Raw genomic sequence first — 13,251 nt, 5'->3', positions numbered from 1 at the left:
TGCCACAGGGCTCTGCTCTCAGCGTGACGATCTTCAATGTCTCCATGACCCCCCTCTCCACCATCACATGCGCACACAACCTCATCATCATCTGGTATGCCATTGACACCCAGCTGCTCCTCAAACTCACCAAAGAGCCAGCCATTGCCAGATCCAAACTTCAAGAAGGCATGAGATCCGTTGATGAATGGCTGAACATCAGCCATCTGAGGCAGGACTTGGACAGGACAGAGGTCATCATCTGAGGATTGTCCCGTTACGGCTGGGTCACCTTCTTGCGTCCCACTGGTCTGTGCACCGCACCAGCACCCAGTGGCCACGTAGGCAAGCTGGTGTTCATCATGGACCCATCGCTCACAATTAACATGCAACTCACCAACATCTGTACCTCATGCTGCAACACCCTCCACATGCTGCTGATGACCCCCAGATAGATCCACTCCAAGGCAAGACAGACCGTCCCCCTGGTCCAGGACACCAGCCGGCTCAAATACAGCACCGGCCTCTACAGAGGACAACAGCAAACATGCAGGAGAACTTATCCACATCCAGGGTGCTACATCCCCCGCCCCAGCCACATCACCGTCCACCTGAGAGAGGTACAATGGCTCACTGTGTGCTGCAGGATCACCTTCAGACTCCTCAACCACACTCAGGAGGCAGTCCACAACCCCAGACCCAAACCAACCTTGGACGTGTGTCATCCAACACCCCGTTGGCCCTACTCCATGCAGCCCACCTTGCCCTGGCCACCATTCCTCACATCCACATAACCTCTGCATGCAGGAGATAGTTCTCCCACCTCGCAAAACAGACCTGGTACTCCCTCCCCGGGCACATCAACATGACCCATGACCTCTACACCTTCATGTAACTCTACCAAATTGGTCTGTCAGAGCAATCAAGCAAGCCCCCCCTCAGCAACTTGAGGCCATCACAGGTGAGTGTTAGGCTCCATGTCTGTATTTTGTGATACATTGTGAGCCATGTGTGTCCTCGACCGGACTCAGATCCAAGTGTATGGATGGCTGGAGTTAGTTCCACACTCAGGCATACTTTAACATATCCCCACACGTAGGTTGTGGACTCATGCTAAATGACTGCAACATGAAATATCAATTATAATTTTTTTTATTTCGAGCTCTGGGGTGTGATTTGTGCACAGAAAATGGGGAAATGCAGGGACCATAGAATCCAAAGTTCACAGGGGGAGATGGGATACTTGCCATTTGAAGTCATCAGAGTCCAGCCCACAGTGTTTGGCATCATTGGTCAGACTGTTACCAGCAAGTCCATGTGGCAGATGATGTCAGTCAATGAGGTGATGCTGTCGCACATGAAGGCCAGGTGCCTGGCCAGGTGACCTGGGAGATGTGGATGGCCCGCTGCCTCTCACGGTCTTTTCCGTGGACGACCAACCTTCCTCCGGGGACCCTCAGATGCAGGCCTTGATAACGTTTGGGACGCTCCGTCGGACGAATCCTGCTCCTCCTCCCTCCCTGTGGCTGGTGCTGGTCTGCGCCTGGTGTCACAGGGAGGGTTGCCCATGTTGTTGGCGATCCGACGGAGTGAATGGCTTATGTCCCTTTGCACCGCCAGGAGCTCAGCCAGTCTTGCCTCCATCCGTCCTTGGTGTTGTTGTTGACTGGAGTGTTGCTCAGCCTGCTGGTTTTTGATCTCTGTGAGGGTCACCACTACCTGGCTGATCACCCTGGTGTCACGCCGGTATGCCTCCATGATGTTGCGGATGTGTGACATACCGGTCCCTTCAGCTGGCTGGTCAGGTTCTCGCCTCCGCCTGCCTCCACTCCCGCCACCCCTGCCCACAAGAGCCGGGCCTGCCGTTGTGGGCACATCGGGTCGACGGGACCCCTGAGGGATGGCAGTGGCGGTGTTGTCTGGCTCCTCCTGGGTGCGGGGGACAGATTCATATGTTCTCCTGAGTCTTTGACATGTCCATTTGTGGCTTGGGTGATTCTTCGGCTATGTATTGGTGTTATTGTGTTACATGTCCATTGTGGCAGTGGGTAAATCCATTGCCTGTCCTGGTGGTGTCTGCTTGTGTAAGGGGTGTGTGTGACAGGGCCTGCTGGTGGGTGTAGTGTGATTTGGCACCGGGGCTCCCAGGTGATGTTGCTGTCCCCCCATGGAGCATGCTGCCATGACAGTGAGTGTGAGTTCCTGTCCTAGATATCTGACCTTGTTGTGTTGGTGTTTGTGTTTGTACTGGTCACAGGAGGGCCTTGTGCTGCCTACACCAGGGCCAAGTGTGAGCTATCTTGTCAGTACTTTCCCAATCCCTGGGCATTGCGCATGGTGCATGGGTATGTAGCTGGGCCATATGGGATGAGAGCAATTGTGTCTGATTTGGAATTCAAACATGCGTTTTGGTGCACCCACCCTCCCAGCATACCGGACATCCATTCTTGGGTTGGTGCTTCGTGTAGCATGGGACATAGCATGGCCTTGCTTTCTCAATGGGGCATACACATGTTATTGGCATTCGCGTTGTTTGTGACTGTGGTTCTTGCGGGTGAGGGCTTGGGGGTAGTTGCGTGCATTTGGTGTATTTGGGGTGTGGATGCCATTACCCCCATGTTACGTAAGTTGTTTGTGTACTCACCAGGCTCTGGAGGTCCTTGGAGTCCATGTATTCCCACCGGCGGAAGCATGGCCATCACCTTCTCCTCCCAGGGATGGTAATGTATTGGTCTGCGGGGCGCACCACCTCCAGTGATGTTGGTCTGGGCGTGCTCTTCATTCATTTTTCTCTTGACCGCCCTCCGCAGATCGTACCACCTGGCTCGGCATTCATTCCTGGTCCTTCTGATGGGTGCAACAGCATTCACCCTCTCGACAATCCTCTGCCACAGGCGTAATTTTTCAGCTATGCTGGTCTGTCTGACCAATGTTCCAAACAGCTGTGGCTCGACTCTGATGACTTCGTTGACAAGGATCTCCAGCACCTCCCTTGTGACCTTTGGATTCTCGTCGGTGGGCATGGTGTGGGGTGAGGGTGTGGATGGTTGTGGGTGTGTGGGTCTGAATGTGATGGAGTGTGTGTGAATGTGGAGAGGGGGTATGTGTGAAGGGGTGTGTGTGTAGATGTATATGTTTAGGTGGTTGGGTGCAGTAGTTTGTGTGTGCTCTGTAGCAGTGGTGAGTCTGTTGCAAAGGCTCATGGTTTGTGTTTTTGGCCCCTTTTTATTGGTCCATTTGTGGGTGGGGCTCAGTTTGAATTTTTGGTGGGTGTGTTATAAGGGGTGGTTGTGAGGTTGCCCCTCTGTTTGCCTGTTTGGATGTGTCCATGTGTCCAGGTCAGTCCTTTTCATTTTTTGTGCAGTGTAGACGTGTTTTGTGGTGTTGTGCGAGTCGAATAGGCCCTCCTTGTGCTGTTTTACAGTGTCCGTGGTTCAGTACGGTACAGGGGTACGAGTCGTACAGCCACACACCCCCATGGTAGTGGAAGTGAGGTGTGTACATGGACATTGCTATGTACGGTGCATACACCCCATTGCTTCTGTACAGTGCGGGTGCGTAGACCGCCATCGCGTATGTACGGTGCGTACCCGCAACATCCGCCATACATACGCGATGTTGGGGGTACGCAGTGTACATTCGCACTGGGGGTACGGTGCGTACCTATGCGCTGGGGGGACCGTGCGTACCTACACGGGGGGACCGTGCATACCTATGCGCTGGGGGTACAGTGCGTACCTACGCGCTGGGGGTACGCACCGTACATTCGCACGGGGGGTATGGTGCATACCTACGTGCTGTGGGTACGCACCATACATTCGCACTGGGGGTACGGTGCGTACAAACTTCGCTTCATGGCGGGCAAAGTCATTCCCCGTGTACAGGATGTTTTCCGTACGAATCGTAAATTGTAACGCCGGTCGGGATCGTACTAGTACGGTCGGACTTCATTTTTACGATTTGTACGGAGAAGTGTCCGGGTCCGTCTCGTACTAATTTTCCCGCTACGATTCGTACGGATTAGGCCGATCCGTATGTACTTTTTCCCGTATGGATCGTACTTCACGGGTCGGACGTGACTTGTATGATTTGTATGGAAAAAAATATGGATACTAGTCGTACGGGGAAAAAAAATACAGGATCGGAATTGACCCCCTAATGTAGGGAACCAGAGATATGACTTTAAAAAAAATAAACATTTGAATTTCTTAAAACCCAGAAGCGCCCCTTTAGGACATCTGGTTGTGCTTGACCAAAGTCAAAGTTTCAGGCCAACCGCGATGGAGAGCAGGTCTGATACACTTGGCTGTAGAGCCCGGTCAAGTTTTTACCTTCTGCCGTAATGACTTTTTGGAGCTTTTTTTTTTCAACATAGAGCTAGGCTCCTCATCAGGCTGGGTTTTGGGTCTACGACAATGGCTTGGCTCAGCGTGAGGCTTTCAGCTAGATGAACCTGCAATCTAGGCCGGGGATTGATTCGACGTTGGCTGCTTGACTATCATCGATGGATCAGTCACCTCATAAAGCATTTTACCCAAAATTCTCCAATCTTCTCTAAACGTCTGGATCTTCTTCCAGACAGTCCATTTAAGGTTCCAAACTGTTCTCAACACCAGTTCAAGGTTCCAGATGCTCTTAGTTGCTCCTTGGGATGTTGGGACTATGTGTCCGAAAATAAGCATGGCCAAATCCTTTAAAGTGGAGCTGAAGGTGGTCAGCTGGTTTCTTCTTGCTGGAGATTATGCAGGTGGAGCTTAGTTTGCCTCTTTGCTTTCAGGGAATCCACTCCTTCATGTTTTAAAGGAAGGCAAAGTCCTTAGGGCTGTAGGTTCCAAAGTGTGCAGCAGGTGCAGTCATTCAGAATTTAGTCCTCTTGGAGCAGGCTAGGGTTCCAGCAGGGCAGTCTTTCTTCTTCTTCTTCTTGCAGTTGTGGGCAGGGATCTAAGTTGCTGGGCAGCTCTCCTATATTTATCCAGTGTATTGGGTGGGAAGCAGGGGGCACCCTTGACCAATAGGGTGCAGATGTCCACCCTCAGGTTGAACAACTTCAGCCAACGTGTGGCATTTTCTTTCAGAAAGAAGCACTATTCCTTTAAAATCCAAAATGGAGAAACTCTCTCCTGGAGGTTGAGATATGGTTCAGCCAAACTACTGACATTCCTAAGTTTCCCTAACACTCCCTTCCAGCCCCTCTGCTAATTCAATTACTGTGGCTCTTGTCTGGCTGGAGGTGCAGGATGTGAGGTTGAGCCTGTGTCCTGTCCAAACTGTTGTTCTCACCTTTGATGACAAGTTTGACTACGCAGCCCCCCTTCCTGCCTTTTGCTCTGCCGCTGCAGATCTCCTCCTACCAGATGTCTTTTGTCTCTATGCAGGCCCTTTACACCTCTTCAAAGCAGTTTGGCTCAGCCTGTCAAAGTCTAGCCAATCAGGAAAGGCTTTTGGAAGGCTGGATTTCAGTTAATCAGAAAAGAAAGTTCTATAACTTATTTTCTGTGATAGTTATAATAAATCTAACCTTGGCAAGTTGTTAGATTTACCCCATCATTTAAATAATTTGAAGTATATTTTTAGCTTTCTCCTGTCTATATTCATACTTTCGTAACGTATTTCCGTATTAGCCTAAGAAGCCAATGTGCTACAATGGGAAAAAACTAAATTGGCAGTTTAACCCTCACCGGGGCATATAACACATATTTTATAATGACCCTTTTTATAGTGACAAGGTACCCTATCCCCAAGGCACATAGGGGAGACCTTAGGGATGACTTAAAACTACAAATAAGGTACTTTGAGACTTTGTAAGTTCCTTTAATTCCAAAGTTGAATTTGAATATACTTTACTTTTAAAAGCAGCCTGCAAAGCAGGCCTGCCTTTAAAAGGACAGCTGGCAACACAGCAGTGCATACTTTAGTGCATTAATTCTGCAGGGCCTCTAAATCTACATGCCCTACAATATACTAGGGACTTACAGGTAGGTTGTCATGCAATTGTAACTACACCTAATTACCATACACCTTTTACATAGAGCACTGGCCCTAAGTCTGGTTGTTAGAGCCCAGGGCACATCCAGAGTCAGTTACCACCAGTATCAATCAAAAAACAGGGGTGATCAGGGCAAAAAGGAGGATTTTCTCACACCTTATTAGATATTGAAGGGAAATACTTTGCAAAGGCCATACTAAATAATTTAGAAGAGTGGGCAGATAGGAATGAACTGATTTCTAACTGTCAAACTGGGTTAAAAAAGTTTTGCAGCATTGAAGACACTGTGTTGCCACTATCATTAATGACAAATCAAAGAAACACTAAAGGTAACTTACTGTATGCTGCCTTTATTGATTTTAAAACCACTTTGGATTCTGTTGACAGAGGGATACTTTTAAGGAAGCTACATGCTTGGGGTATCCCTACCAGCCTGCTGAAGCCCATCAATTTATGCTCAAATTACTGGGTAAAAATGAGTCTGGCTTTGGATACAATCACCACCAAGCAGAGAAGGACACTCGCAGGCTTGAAACAAGATTGCGTCCTTGCACCACTACTCTTTAACCTGTATTTATCTGACATAGGAGCTGCACTGCTGAAGGCCGCTCCTTTTCCCCTAAATTGTCAGTCACTTAACTTTCTACAATACACAGATGATGCTATATTACTTGACAAAACACCTTTTGGCTTACATAGGATGTTAAATAAGCTAACCGAGTACTGTGCAAGCCACAACCTAAGTATAATTATTAAAAACACAAAGTGATTGGCCAGAAGATTGTAATAAAGGGTATGTGGTATCTCAATAAACTCTACACTAGAGTGGACCACACAGTGCAGATAGCTAGGACTATGGCTGAATGAGCGGGGAGCCCATAAAGTTCAATTATCCTCCATGAAAATAGCAGCAATTACCCTGAATGCAACCTTTCTTAATTTAATCAATAAGATGTGGGGAGCATCACTTACCCCTTATTTACAGGCAGTTAGAAGTAAAGTAATGCCCACACTATCCTTTGGACAGACATTCTTTTATTGAAAATATGCTAATTGGTTAGACATATAGACAACTGTGATATACTCAGAATGGCCCCAGAAAGGTCTTTACAATATCTAGAGCGGCAAGCAATCATGACCTCAGACACAATAACTCTTGACTGTCTGTCTGAATGTCTCACTTTCAGTCCTGCAACTCATATTCTGGAAACTATTGTTACCACCTCAAAACAAGCATTGGCAATGCCAATCGGTCTCGCCATTAGGATATCATATGTATTTAGCTATGCAGCACATTAGCGTGGGTGCTGAATCACTTTCGCTCTAGAAGTCAGGGTAAGTGCGTATCAATAAGGAAGGCACTTTTTGAGGCAGCAGAAGCCCTCCGCAGACTTCAGGTAAAATGCCGAGTGTCGTGCTCCCCCTCCGCTAATGCTAGCATAGCTAAATATATATAACATCCTAATAGCGAGACCGATTGGCATTACCAATGCTTGTTTCTTTCCTTTTCAAACTGCCGGTTTGTATCTATAAAGTACACCATATCCCTGTTCTATGCTTATATCTGTTGATTAAGTGTTAAATAAAAATAAAAAAATCTGTATAATAGATACCCCACTCTTAAAGGAAAAGCGTGTTACAGATTCAGTTCAGCAACAAATGTGACAACAATACAGAGATGTTTAAAGGCATTGGCAAAGTGGGCACTGGCCCAGGGATGCAGTGCTCCAGTGGGCCACTGATAGAGCCTGCTCGGTTCTGCAGACAGTCCTACCCTGATGACCATGAATGATTCTTAAACAGTTTGTTTAAAAATCTGTTTTCCTTTCATTTATTTTTAATGTGGATGATCTGTAGGACTCTGTAACAGACATTTTGCCGAGAAATGTAATGCTTGTTTTTCAACACCATGCAACATCCATAAATATTAGTTTATTTTAGGTCGGAAAAGGACCTTGCATTTGAGGAAAGAGGGGGCGTCACAAAGATTATTTGCAATAATATTCATGAGGTACTGCTTTATTACGATATTGAAACCACGTCACTATCACTGAGTATTAGATGTAAACACACTTAGACTGTGGCTCTGCCCTGTCACTGACCCTGCCACAAGGGCATAAAAGGCCTGCAATTTGATCATACATTCAAAGCTGTTCTGAACAGGGCCCTCAACATCCTTAGGATGCCCCTGAAACACTATGCCAAAGCTAACCACTATTGGACCTGTGCACTGTGTTAAGAGTCCATTTAAAAGGGCTACTGGAAAGCTGAGAAATTACGAAGTGTGAATTACATATTATTGAAATACACTTAACGTGACTGTAGGCAGAATACCTCATAACTCATAACTATTATAAGCATACAGGATTGGACAAGTGGGACAAATTAATCTTCTGCTTCTGTTTCCCATATCTGTACTAGTTCCAGAGCTTCAAGACATCTGCACACATACAGCGGTCTTATGGGAAGGACAAATACGATAATTTAGCATATAGACACGCTTATCTTTTGTATAGAACACAAGTGCCTAATCACATAACAGCCAGATTGTAGCCATAGCAAAGGACAAAATGCAAAACAAAAACAAATCGGCGGAACACACTAAACATATTGGATTCCCTCACAGTATCATATTATGTGTGAAAAGCCTTAACGGAGAAATAGAAGTGCAGGTACGCTGTTCCAGAGTGCCTGCTTGTTTCTAAGAAGTGCAGGTACTCTCCAATTAAAAGTAGTACGTTTTTCTTGATAAATGCCGGTACTCTCCTTCTCAAAATAAAAATATGTCGGTACTCAGTACCGGCCCATTTAAAGCACTGCTTATAGGTTGCACACATTTGTAGATGCACATTTCGGATAATAGTGAAAATGCAATAATTATGTTTCAAGACAATAAGCGTCCACTACCTTTAAACCCGCGAATACCGTCAAATGCTCAAGGAAAGGCCACATTATGATATTAAACTCCCAGAGCATGACGGGAATATAGGTTTTTTCTTTTTTTAATGCGTGTCAGGGCAAACACTGGGGACTGCCATGCACAAGCTGTATGTGTTCTCTTGGCCCAGTGTTGCTGGTTTGCATGCACAGGTACGATAGGCTGGGGGTAGGTGCGTGGGCAAAGCATGTGTGGTCTACTTTCATTCTGTTAATTTCTTTCTTCTCACTAGTCCAAATGATTGAGTTAATGAAGAACAGGAGAGACAGTGCTGCCCCCAAGAATATTACACTTCCGGCCCTTCTGAAAAACCTGGCGGAAGCTTGTGAATCTAAATAAATCTTACTTCAGCACGGGGATGTCCCAGCAGACCTAACACATATCAAGGCAACACCAATATTCTTTAGAATACCAACAAGCGCACTCACCATGCTGGCAGCTCCACTGCCGGAGCGGAAAGCAGCTCCTAGAAACCGGGGAAACGAGCACTAGGCAGCTGCACGCTTTGGAAGATAATAGGAAGTAGGAGGAGCACAGGAAAGTGACACGACTGTGCAAATAAGAAGAGGATGAAGTGACGATTCCGAAACGTACTGAGCAACATTGAAACAGAAGAAGGTCTTCAAGGAACGTCGCTCTCAGCTGTGTGTAAATAACGTGGCCATCTTTGAGAACTGCAGAGGTGAAGACAATGTCTAACCGTATGTAAGGGAAAGAGAATTTGCGCTGTCAAAGTGAGGCCCCCCTCATTGTCTGCACTCACTTTGAAAACAATTCTCAATTTCAGTAATTTTCCTAGCACAAAGAAAGCGATAATCTTTCAATGTGTAGCATATTTTAAAATTACTATTCTCTTCTGAAATGCCAATTACAAAATATATAATATGCTTCTAGAACGTACTAGTTATTGTACCCTTGGGACGTCTACTTAACTGTTCAATCAGCTCTGATTTAGCCTTGTGCTCTGATCTGCGGCCACACATATATTATTAGGGTGTAGCAGGACAGTAATTTAATTGTACGATGAACGGAGCAAACTACACAACGATCCCATAAACAACCAGTTGGAGTGGCAACAATATGGAAGTTAAGTCCCCAAGGGCGAGAACTGAAATTAAACACGCATTTGCAATGCAAGAGTACTCGCATTTACACGAGACCTCTTGAATTGCAAACGGGAGTGCGGGAGTGCGGGAGTGCGAGTGGGTGGGCATGATTAAGGGATGAACAACGGGAGTGGGAGGGGGAGGGAGAGAAGGCACGGACAGCGGGAGGGGTGGCAGGACACAAAGTAGTGCTCAGGAAATATGCAGTAAAGGGGCCAATAGCCGTGGAAGGAGACATAGCTGTCATAAGGCGGGACTAGCAGCCTTTAAACCAATCAGCAGGGAGCATTTAGAAACAACAAAGCCACAAGCCAATGAAAAAGTGGGTGGAGGAGTGGGCGGGGCTTCCCTCACCTTTAGTGTATACTGCATGCCTCGCAAAGCGAGCAGCGCATGCGCTGCACTGCTAGGCGAGACCTAAAAATGATAACAATGATAAAGCAGGCAAAATATATTTCAAGTGTTGAGGACCGAAGCTGCTATTGAGGGAAACCAACACAGCTGGATGCTAACAAGCATATATAAGAAAATAATGATGCACAAATGCTTTACTCCCTCCCAATTTTGCATCTGGAGATAAAAAGACAGCTGCTTAGAACCAGCAGCAGCCAGAGCAGGTAAGAGTGGTAAGGCCAGGTTGGGGGTGATTTGACAGACGACCACGAGGGAAAATTAAATAAATAATTAATTTTCCTTTGTGATCTGTTGAAATCCCCCCTACCCTGCCCCACCGCCCCACCGCTCTTACCTGCATGAGCTGCAGCTGCTTAGAACAAGATTCTGAACAATCGCTCTGAGATCTTACTAATATGATTACCCCAGCCCTGAAAAGGACGTTACAAGTTGTTTAGGCAAATAAGCCTGTGAATCGTCATAACATTGAGAAAAATCTGGTCATGCCAGTCACAAATATTTGCAGTATGCTTTTGTGAAGCTCAAGATGGATAGCTGAAAGGATCCAGTGTGAAGATGCCTGGGCAGAACAGATCCCCAACCAACAGTGTTTTTTTTTTTTCATTCTTTCATATCGCTTTAGCTGGGATCAAAATGTCTGCAGCACACAATCTTACAAATAATGCTTCTTAGCCCTCTTTGGATATTATCGTTTTTATGATCTAATAAATAAAGTTGTGTACTTGCATTATATTGCAATGATTTTAAGCAACTGTGCAATAAATATTTATTATTATTAGTAGTAGTAGTACTAGTAGTTGTATAACTATACTTAGCTTAAGCACCAAGCATGGTTTTCTCACCCTACTGAAATTCCATTTAGATTTTATCCGTCTCTAAAATGTTCTAATTCTTATCAAACTTATCTCGATATATAACATCTGTTTATCTCACAATTCTACTGTTATCATAGGGACCACTGTGCTTTGAAATATTACTTACACCCCATGTCCCTAGTAATCCCTAGGTCTGCCATGCACTTTAAATACAGTTACATTTTGGGAGATTCGTAAAATATACAGGGGCTTATTTACAAGCGTCTTGAGACACTTTTGCGTGATTTTTGACATGGGAAAAGTGACGAACAGGTGGCGAAGGGGTATGTATTTAGGCCCCACATTGTTTAGAAATGGCGTACACATCCTCATTATTCTGCACTTTTTACAGGAAGTCTTGAAAATCTGACCAGACCTGGTATGACAGGCATTGATTCAACGTGAAGGGTTGGTTCCAACAGGGTCATACTTACAGTGAGTGGAAATTGTTGGGAAGGGCTTTGAGTCTCCCACTGACCTTGCTCTGGTTTGCTGTGACCTTTTCCTTTGTGTGCATTTAAAGATCCCACCTCCTAACTTTCGACTTTTTTTTGCATCTGGGTCGATATCAATATTTTAGTGTTCTGTGTTACATCCACTGCAGCTTTTCCAAACAACTTGTCATTATCCAATGTCTTCCACTAGACCATTCAGTTCTTCTTCCATTATACATTTATTCTTTATCCTGACTTCTGCAGCACCATTGGTTTCCTGAGGTGTTAGAGATAGATGGCTGTTGATTTGCAAACTGTATCATCATTGTTGCTCTTTGTTTCCACAAAGGGTACTGGGAGACTATCAACACCTAACATGCAACTTACCTAAGTAGTGCTATTTAGCAAATCACAAATTAGCAATTCCTTAAAATGACTTTGAAATTGTGGGCAAATTGTTACTTATATGCCTTTAGACATGCTTTGCACAGATGGGGCATTTGCAAATCACTAATAATCACTATTTTGGCAACTGCCAGTGGTTAGACAAATTACAAGCATTCCTCCCATTACTTTTTGTGTGATTGATCTACCACGTTAATTGGCAAGGGTATATACCCTTGTTATGCCCAGACGTGAGTCTTGTGCTCACTGTGCCACTGGAACCAAGCTACACCCAACTGAAGAGCCCCAATCATAGTGAACCTGGTCTAAGGTTGCTTGCTTTCCAGTTTAGGAAGGACCTGGTCTTTTCAGTTCTGTCTGGACTGTTCGTATTGTAGCTGGGTGAAAACTGAATTGTATATGGCTGGGTCCAAACAGAGGTGGCATGTTGGGCAAAAGAAAGATGGGTTGGAATGCTACTCTGAGCAATTGCCAGTAGTTAGACAAATTACAAGCATTCATCCATTCACCTTTTGTGTGTTTGATGTACAGCCCTAAGCGGCAAGGGTATGCCCAGACATGGGTCCCATGCTCACTGTGCCACTGGAACCAAGACACAACTGAGTGAAGAGTCCCAATCAGGCTGAAACTATTCCTGGGAGGCTTGTGTTTTGGTTCATGGAGGACATTGGCTGGCAATTTGGGCTGTACTGTTCCTATTGGAGCAGGCTCAAGACTGATTGCGTATGGCTGAGTCCAAACTGAAGAGGCATGGTGGGCAAAAGAATGGCGGGTTGGAATGTCACACCAAGTTATTGTCAGTGGCTAGACTGATTGTAAGCATTCCTCCCATCTCCTTCAAAGGTTTACCAAATGTTAGGAATCAGTACTTGCCTGTCTGAGAGCTGAAGATTCACAATTAAGGAGTTATTTCTCGAAATAACGAAATGCCAGTGAAACTGTTTTCAATTTGAATGCATCAACAAATGACCTACAGCTCATGAACATGTGACTAATTTTATGTTTTGCTTTATGTTTATGGTTGTTAGAAATTTGGCTGCTGGTTGACTGGGGTATGAGCCTTGGTTAAGCAGCAACCACAGTCCTAGTCAGGGTAAGGGACAGGCAAACCCTAAATTAACATTTGCTCACCATT

At 45.6% G+C, this 13,251-nt stretch overlaps 1 long non-coding RNA gene across 1 annotated transcript in view; it reads right to left on the bottom strand.

Moving 5' to 3' along the window:
* The window catches only part of LOC146831569 (uncharacterized), a 45,695-nt gene extending 36,287 nt beyond the window's left edge, over nt 1-9,408 (bottom strand). The window contains exon 1 of the long non-coding RNA XR_014961313.1: nt 9,332-9,408. This is a non-coding gene — a long non-coding RNA (uncharacterized LOC146831569). The remainder of the gene's footprint in view (nt 1-9,331) is intronic.
* Between the last annotated feature and the right edge of the window lie 3,843 nt (nt 9,409-13,251).

This window comes from Triturus cristatus, chromosome 5_1, assembly GCF_964204655.1.
Source record: "Triturus cristatus chromosome 5_1, aTriCri1.1, whole genome shotgun sequence".
Lineage (NCBI taxonomy): Eukaryota > Metazoa > Chordata > Amphibia > Caudata > Salamandridae > Triturus > Triturus cristatus.
The sequence above is the reverse complement of the archived record's forward strand: the minus strand, read 5'-3'. Positions and strand labels throughout refer to the sequence as shown.